Below are 9,418 nucleotides of genomic sequence, written 5' to 3' on the forward strand. Positions count from 1 at the left end.
TTCTGTTTCCTGTTGCTGTTTTATGGCAGGTAGCCTTTCTAAACCCTTCAGATTGAGAAGTTAAAGAAATATTAGACACGTGTTATGTTACAAGGTTATAGACAGCTAACCTTAAAAGGTAAATGGAACCCACTACATATTTATTCTGAACACTTGACTCTTGAAACCAGGTAACTTTATTGCATAAAATGATTGCACAACTATTCATTCAGGTCCATTCATTCAACAGACATTTGTTGAGTGCCTTGCACGTGGCAGACCTGACCCAGTACCGGGAAGAAACAAACATCAGATTAAAAAGCACACACACACAGGAGGGACCTTGGCCCTCGGGGAGCATGCATTTTAGTGATATTTGTTGTGAGTACACCATGAGCCTTCAGGTTTTAGAGGAGATGCCAGCCACTCTGGAATGCTGGGGAACGTGGAGCTGACAACAGACGGGGGTTTCAGTTTTAAACAGGGAGGTCAGAGAAGGATCAGAAGAACTGAGATCAAATTTTACGGGAGGCAAAACTTTTCCTTTGTCCTCAAAGGATCTCCAGCTGCGCCTGAGAATTAAATGATCTAAGACAGATTACCAGGCTTCCCAGGTGGTTCAGTGGTAAAGAAACCATCTGCCAATGCAGGAGATGCAGATTCGATCCTTGGATTGGGAAGATTCTCTGGAGAAGGAAATGGCAACCCACTCCAGTACTCTTGCCTAGAGAATCCCATGGACAGAGGATCCTGGTGGGCTACAGTCCACGGAGTCGCAGAGTCAGACACGACTTAGCAACTGAGCACTCACCCAAGACAGGTTAACAGGAGTAACGCAGATTGTTGCATGGACTTGGGTACCCCCAAGGGAACAAAGACCCAGTGAAGGGACCAGGTCTGGGTGTTTATCCACCAATTGAGCAAAGACAGGCAACTATGGAAAAGTAATAAAACCTGGGGAGACTAAAGGAAGATAGGAAGTATTTGAACAAGTCTGCTTGTTCAGATTTCTTTCTGCCTCCACACCCCATCTCTGTGACAAGACTGTTTCTCTCCTCCTAGTATCAGGAAAGCAGCAGGTGGGGGTTTCATCTCCTGCTTTCAGGAAGAAAGAAAAGGGAAGGGAGTTAGGGGCTCCTGCTTGCATCTGATCTTTTCCACATGCCTTTAGCTCAAAATAATCCTTATGCCAAAGCAAGGTCTTTGGGGTGGCACATTCTGCCATCTTTCAAACTCCAAAGTCCTCGAGGGACACCCTGCTTAGGGTGTGAGGGACAATAAGGGGCTGTGTGGCAGGAGCAGGTGGGAGAGAGGTGGTCACTTGACATCTGGGGGTGGATGGGAGACACCAACTCTCATGGCATCTGGGAGGCTCTGTGTGGGGCAGGGTGGTGTTTCGAGCAGAGGTGAGATTCTAGTCACCTGGGCTGAGTGGGAGCAGGGGAGGGTCGGAGGGGTGGTCAGAGCACTGGGAACCGAGCAGGGACCCATCGGTGTGGTTACCATTGACCTTGACAAGAGCAAGAATGGAGTAGCTTCTGCAAAGACCAGGACATCCCAAGCTCTCCTCAGGACCAGGCAATGTTGGACCTTACTCATCTTAGGCTTTAGAGTAGGATTACCAGGGAGAATATCAGCGAGATAGCGAAGGATAGGGAAGTCTAGTGTTCTGCACTTCATGGGGTCACAAACAGTCGGACACGACTTAGCAACTGAACAACAACAACCATGTTGCTGAATTTAGACCTTTTTTTAACGCTGAACCTACAGGAGAAATATAAAAATGTAAAATAATACCTCTCTATCTGTTCTGTGCCAAAAGATTTAGGGATGTCATTTTGTTTTTAAGGCAGATTTAATTTTAGAACTAGCAAAAGAAATCTAAAAAGTGAAGCTTAAAAGACTTACAGGATTCCAACGACATCAACTCATTTTATTATAAATAATAATCGTTGCACAAATCAGTGAAAAATATTAATACCTGACATTTATTTTGTATTTACTATATCCCCAGCACTGTGTTCTTTTTCAGCACTTGGCATGGATTATTTCATTTATTCCCCATAATAATAAAAGTAAGAAGGCACTATTTTTAGGATCAAGTTAGAGATGGAAAAATAGAAGCTCAGAGAGGGTGAGTAAACAGTTGAAGGCCACACAGCAGGGAAGCAGGGTACCACTTTTACTGCTACTTTATGCTTCCTCTGGATGTTGAATAGCAGTGAGACACTTCCTTGGGACGTAGAGACAAATGGAACAGCCCATAAACCCCCAGCATGTATTTCAGACTTTTGAACCTACAGAATTTTTTTCCAACAACAAAAAAGTGAACCACCTTTTCTTCTGCATTAGTTTCTTGTACTATTTTTAAAAATGATGTACAGAAAAAGATCCTTTCCATTGACCTCTTCACCTCTTCAGCAGACCAGCCCGTAAGTTAACTACCAATCATGGGCTGCACTTTCCAGATTTTTACCCCCAAAATACGCTTGTTATCACACTCCATTTAATCAGACAATGTAATCAAGCATTAATTATTTATTTATCTACTTATTTCCCCAATGTTTCTTCATGTAGAAGCAGGACAAAGTAGAGGTCATAATGATAAAGTTCTGGGCAATTTCAGAACACTTCCCGAACTTGTGCTTAACAGTAAAACTGGGCTTCCCTGGTGGTGCGGCTGGTAAAGAATCCGCCTGCAGTGCGGGAGACCTGGGTTTGATCCCTGGGTTGGGAAGATCCCCTCGAGAATGGAACAGATACCCACTCCAGTATTCTGGCCTGAAAAATTCCATGGACTGTATAGTCCATCGGGATCGCAAAGAGTTGGATATGACTGAACAACTTTCGCTTTATTCCCATGCTTGTACCCTGCCACTTCCCTTCTCACAAACATCCCACACAATTTTAAGAATTCTCTCCCACACCTTCTCTGTCCCCAAACTCTTCCTCCGTCCACCAGCAATGCTGAATGGCTCGTTATATAAAAGTACATTTGCTCTGCGTTCATACCAAAGGTCAAAGTATAAAGACCCGTATAACAACAACAGTGTTTGCCAAACAGGTTAACTGGCATGTTTGAAAACGGACACTCCTTGGCAACCCATTGGTTGAAGCCAGAATAACAGCAATCACATCTCGGGCAAAAGAGTGAGGCTGTTTAGGTACTCTTTTGGGATGAGTTATCTTTATGACGTGCAGAGGAGCCAATCCAGTCCTTGTAAAAGTGGATTAAAAAATAATTTACTACCAGTTGCTAGTCAGGCTTCAGTGCAACAGAAGTAAATAAATACAGAAACAACCAACTATGCAGAAGAAAACCTTGGTATCTGCTCTCCAATTCTTAATATTTAACAAAGTAAAAGTTAACTTTCACTCTCCTTTTTCTTAGAATTGAGTTGATTATAGTAATACCTGCAGTTGAGGATCTTAGCACCAGGGCTACCTCCTAACCTATTATGTGTTAAATTCTCTTTACCTTAGAGCAGGCCCACCATCCATTCAGGCAAATGGGCCATGGATGTTGAGTCTGGAAATTCTGGGATCAGATCTGCTTTTGAAAGATTCTTAGCGCCCCCATCTCCCCACAATGGAGCTATCTGAGTTTATTATCAACACCTACTGCAGGAGTGAACAGTTGTTGAAAACAGTAAAGAGTTCTAGGAAGGCTTCTTAAAATGAAGGGTTTCAGAGATGTCTTTCCATTGTTCAGGTGATTATCCCTGCAGGGTGATAATAGAAAACCACCCTGACATTTACTTATGTGAGACTCAGGATATAAAAATCACACTCACCCTTCATGGACGCTGGAGAAGCCAGAAAAATGAATGGTGAAGCGTTACAGGCGCCAACATCCAGCGATTCCACAAAGAGCTGTGGAGGGTCCCCTCTGTCCCAGATACACTGGATACACAACCACTGACAAAGACCCCTTGTCGCAGATTTTCTGGCAGTTCCAACCTTTAGTCAGCATTGCATCATCAAACTCCTTTTTCACTTGGGACGCTCAAATACTTCAATGTTTACCACGTGGCTTGTAAAGATTTTGCACTCAAGTTAGAGGGGCAGGGACTCATTAAGAGGTAAGGTCCATGACATCACATTGAGCAGACGGAATAATTTCAGAAGACGATGACAGCCTGGCCTGCCTCATTTAGTGCTGTCCTGCAAGACATTCATTTAGTATTTTTTGTTGTTTCAAAATATTTTTACATTGACCACATACATATATCTCTGTGTAAATCTGTTACATTTCCAAATAATATTAATAATATATATCGTGTCTGTCCCACGCATCCATGCCTCCTGGGTCAAAAACAGACTCTAGAGGTAAAGCCTGTAGCCAAGAGAGCTAAGTAGAAGGTGCTCGGACACTTGCACCAAGCACTAACGTAGCTTCCTGCCCTTGTTCTATGTAAGCACCATACACTTGGCAGGACCCTTTTTTACTCTGAGCCACACTGGCTGATCAAAAGCTGATACTGTGGGCGGGCAGAGGAACAATGCTGCCCTAGATGCTAAAAGGCCAGAGGCTACAGGCCCCTGAGTGTCTCCCAGGAACCCATCCAGCAAGCAGCTGTCAACCACACAGAAGTCCCCTGACATCCTGTGCAAGAGACATGGTGAGCACCTTTGTCTTCTGGAGGAGCCAAATGACCAACAACTAAACGTGGGTACTGGAAGGACCGGAGACTGGCTCATCCCAACCCCAGGCGTGTTTAGGAGATGAAATAGCACTTGCCTTAGGAAGAGCAGGCAGACCTCCCGGGTCTTGGCAGGGCTACATTACACCCATCAGTGCCATCAAGGACACCGATGACGGCAAAGCCCAGCCAGATGCAAAGCTCTGGATATTAGAACAGACACACAGCTCAGCTTACACCCTGTGTGGCCACTTGTGATAATTAGGAGATGGGTCTGGATGGAGCAGGGATAAGGAACTGCAGAAGAAAACATCTGGGAAGAGGTACGGAGGTAAGTGAAAGTGTTAGTTGCTCAGTCATGTCCGATTCTTTGCAATCCCATGAATTGTAGCCCATCAGGCTCCTCCATCCATGGAATTCTCCAGGCAAGAATACTGGAGGGGGTAGCCACTCCCTTCTCCAGGGAATCTTCTCGACCCAGGGAATCTTCCTGACCCAGAGATCAAACCTGGGTCTCCTGCATTGCAGGCAGACTTTACCATCTGAGCTACCGGGAAACCCACCAAGGAGGCAACTAAATCGAATCTGGGGCATTTAGACTCAACCGTTGTGGGCCCAGGAGTTAATTGCTCTTTTCATTTTCAACTAAATCCAAGTGGCCTGCCTCCTTCTCTAACTCCTGATAAACAAGGATCAAGAGTTTAACTGGTGGAAACTGCCCCCCACACTCTGGGTGAAACAGGGTCACATCTCATTTTGCAAGTCTCCTGTGCTCCAAGAGCCTATTAGCAGAAGTTCAGCATCTTCTTCTGAAGATGCCCACTCCCCAACACACATCCCACCTCCCCTCATATTATATCATCCAAGATGGCAGGGAGGCTTAGGAAGCAGGAAGGGAAGGGTCAGTTCAGATTCCACAGAGAACCCGGAATGGACATGACAGTCACCTGCCTCATTGAAGAAGCAAGCCCTGCCAAAATCAAGCTTCCACATTCCAGATCCTTCCAGAGGCTGCCAGCCATGCCCACTGCCTTAGGATTGAGGTTGGCCAACAGGTGGGCTCCAAATACTGTCCATTTTTGGAATCCAGCCCTGGCGCTGCCTGGGGAGCAGCCTCACCAGCCCTTCATGGCAAGGGACAGGTTCACTTCATCGTGAATCACATGTGAGGGCTCCTCCCCATGCCCTGGTCAGTGGGGCTGCCTGGACATCCTGGAAGGAAGACAACCTTCTGGGGTGTCCCTCTTACCACTGCCTTCTGAACGAAGGCCTTTCGGAGGCTCCAAAGTGACATGTCCTTCAGCGGGAGGTCTTCCAGTGAGTCCCAGAGATATCTGAAAAGAGTAAAGGAAATGCTTTACAATCTTTGCTGGAACTTCCTACGTGAGAACCAGTTTGGAAAACCACAGGTCTGTCTCCTCTGCTTTATCTCCTTTGAGTAGTTCATCCACGTCACCCTTCTCTCCTTTTCAAGGAGGCTCTCTCCTGCTTGCCCTCCACCCCTTAAAGCCCCTACTTTTCCTTCCAAGTCTATTTCTGTTTCCCCTTTCTACGTCTCTCCTTTCCTTTAAAAAATGTGCTTTTAATCAGTAGTTGAAATTTCTAAACACAAATTTGCGATATAAATACTGGCAAAACATTGTAGCTAGATGAGCATTAGAGCAATAACACAAAATTACCCAAGATGACACTAAAGAGGTTGTGATTGTTCAAGGAGAAAAACTCATTTCAATGATTTAAAAGAAGTTATTGAAACACACTCTTTTCCCAGTAACCTGCAAATATTTATCTTCTCCTCATAAAGCATATAAATTGTCATAGAAACCCAGACATAGTGTTAAAATTAACCATCCAAGGTTTTAACCAACAAGCCTATTACAGCTGGTATGTGAAGGGATTTTTTCTTAATTTTATTGGAGTATAGTTGATTTACAATGTTGTGTTAGTTTCAGATGAGTTTCTTTCAAAAGCAACTTTAGTTTTATCTTTTGTACTATCAAAAAACAACCCCCCAAAATGAGTATGTACTATACACAATAATGTGAAATAAAATGAGAAGAGGCTTGGAGAATGAATGGGCAGACACATAAAAGGCACGTTGATGGGCATAGTTCTCTGGCTGTGTATGGGAGGAAAACCCATCACCAGTTTGTTGGAAGATGTGCTCAAAGGCCATTGCTCCCCTGAGGTTCGGGAGGCACCCGCCCAAACCCATCCTCAAGACTGCTGTCTTCTTTAGTTTTTGTTTGTTTTCCAGGGTGCATTTTGTTTGTCTTCTAGTGTGGGAGGGTGCTAAGTCACGTGGTCATGTCCGACTCTTTTGTGTTACCATGGACTGTAGCCCACTAGGCTCCTCTGTCCATGGGATTTTCCAGGGAAGAATACTGGAGTGGGTTGCCAGGCCCTCCTCCAGATTCAGGGATCTGACTCACGTTTCTTATCTCTTCTGCATTGGCAGGCAAGTTTTTTACCATTAGAGCCACCTGGGAAGCCCCATCCACGTATATTTATTCACAATCAGAAACTAAGACAATTGCACTAAATTTCAAGATTTTGAAAAGTAAAAACAACACGGAATGAAATTTTCCTGGAACCGTGTAAACCATAACTTAAAAAAAAAAAATGAGTGAACTGAAAATGATTTTAATCATCTGTTGGCTCCAAACTTGTATTTATTTGTATCTAGTGGAGACAGAATCCTGGAGAAATCAACAATCAGTCATCTCCATTAAAAAGAACTTACTGAGGTGAAATTCCAACAGAAAGTAACCCCTTTAAAGCAAACAATTCAGGGACACATAGCTGGTGCACCATGGCTCCTTCTGAGTTTAAACTCTCTTCCTCCCATCTCCCCTACAGCGCTCCCTTTCTGCCCCTCCTCCTCAGTAATCTACTCCATTGATTTCCATTTCTTACCTCCCCACCATCATGTCCTGAGCTCCCTCCCGTTCTCCATCACACCCACCATATTTCTCCCCCTCTGCTCCCGCCCTTGCCCTCCTCCATAATCCACTGCCGACCCCAGCCCGGGCCTCAAGATCCTCCTAAGAGTTCCCTCCTCTTTCTTCAACCCACTCCATCTGTCAAAACTCACTTCAGTTCATTCTTGACTTTCTCCCATTGCCCCATTCATCCATCTATAGTCCCCCAGGTCCCAGCGCCCCCTGCAGGTCCCCCTCCACTCCCCCATCCATCTCCCCTCATGGTCTCCCAGCCCCCAGCAGGTCACCCTCTACTGCCCCATCCATCTCCCCTCATGTTCTCTCAGCTCCCCCTGCAGGTGCTCCCCAACTCCCCTGTCCATCTCTCCACGTGGTCTCAGCGCCCCCTGCAGGTCGCCCCCCACTTCCCCGTCCATCTCCCCACCTGGTCTCTCAGCGCCCCCTGCAGATTGCCCCCCACTCCCCCATCTATCTCCCCTCATGGTCTCTCAGCGCCCCCTGCAGATCCCCACCACTCCCCCATCCATCTCCCTTCATGGTCTCCCAGCCCCCAGCAGGTCATCCTCTACTCCCTGATCCATCTCCCCTCATGGTCTCTCAGCGCCCCCTGCAGGTTCCCGCCCCCCCACTCCCCCATCCATCTCCCCTCGTGGTCTCTCAGCGTCCCCTGCAGGTTCCCCCCCCTCCCCCATCCATCTCCCCTCGTGGTCTCCCAGCCCCCAGCAGGTCACCCTCTACTGCCCCATCCATCTCCCCTCATGTTCTCTCAGCTCCCCCTGCAGGTGCTCCCCAACTCCCCTGTCCATCTCTCCACGTGGTCTCAGCGCCCCCTGCAGGTCGCCCCCCACTTCCCCGTCCATCTCCCCACCTGGTCTCTCAGCGCCCCCTGCAGATTGCCCCCCACTCCCCCATCTATCTCCCCTCATGGTCTCTCAGCGCCCCCTGCAGATCCCCACCACTCCCCCATCCATCTCCCTTCATGGTCTCCCAGCCCCCAGCAGGTCATCCTCTACTCCCTGATCCATCTCCCCTCATGGTCTCTCAGCGCCCCCTGCAGGTTCCCGCCCCCCCACTCCCCCATCCATCTCCCCTCGTGGTCTCTCAGCGTCCCCTGCAGGTTCCCCCCCCTCCCCCATCCATCTCCCCTCGTGATCTCTCAGCGCCCCCTGCAGGTTCCCCGCCGCCTTCCCCCATCCATCTCCCCTCGTGGTCTCTCAGCGCCCCCTGCAGGTTCCTCCCCCACTCCCCCATCCATCTCCCGTCGTGGTCTCTCAGCGCCCCCTGCAGGTTCCTCCCTTCACTCCCCCATCCATCTCCCCTCATGGTCTCTCAGCGCCCCCTGTAGGTTCCCCCTTCACTCCCCCATCCATCTCCCCTCGTGATCTCTCAGCGCCCCCTGCAGGTTCCCCGCCGCCTTCCCCCATCCATCTCCCCTCGTGGTCTCTCAGCACCCCTGCAGGTTCCCGCCCCCCCACTCCCCCATCCATCTCCCCTCGTGATCTCTCAGCGCCCCCTGCAGGTTCCCCGCCGCCTTCCCCCATCCATCTCCCCTCGTGGTCTCTCAGCGCCCCCTGCAGGTTCCTCCCTTCACTCCCCCATCCATCTCCCCTCATGGTCTCTCAGCGCCCCCTGTAGGTTCCCCCTTCACTCCCCCATCCATCTCCTCTCATGGTCTCTCAGCGCCCCCTGCAGATCCCCACCACTCCCCCATCCATCTCCCCTCGTGATCTCTCAGCGCCCCCTGCAGGTTTCCCCCCCCTCCCCCATCCATCTCCCCTCGTGATCTCTCAGCGCCCCCTGCAGGTTCCCCGCCGCCTTCCCCCATCCATCTCCCCTCGTGGTCTCTCAGCGCCC

General features: G+C 48.6%; 1 protein-coding gene across 2 annotated transcripts in view; it reads right to left on the minus strand.

The window, feature by feature from the left end:
• Positions 1–2,502: 2,502 nt before the first annotated feature.
• Positions 2,503–9,418, minus strand: part of RBM38 (RNA binding motif protein 38) — a 124,625-nt gene continuing 117,709 nt past the window's right edge. Inside the window, exons 5-6 of one of the 2 annotated variants that reach the window (XR_009496788.1) lie at positions 5,872–5,956; positions 2,503–4,143 (exon numbers count right to left, since the gene is read on the minus strand). The gene's annotated coding sequence lies outside the window, so the exon portion shown is untranslated. Of the gene's footprint in view, positions 5,957–9,418 lie in introns of both variants that reach the window. The other variant, XR_009496787.1, reaches the window with a different exon arrangement.

Source organism: Bos taurus, chromosome 13 (genome assembly GCF_002263795.3).
Source record: "Bos taurus isolate L1 Dominette 01449 registration number 42190680 breed Hereford chromosome 13, ARS-UCD2.0, whole genome shotgun sequence".
Taxonomy (NCBI): Eukaryota; Metazoa; Chordata; class Mammalia; order Artiodactyla; family Bovidae; genus Bos; species Bos taurus.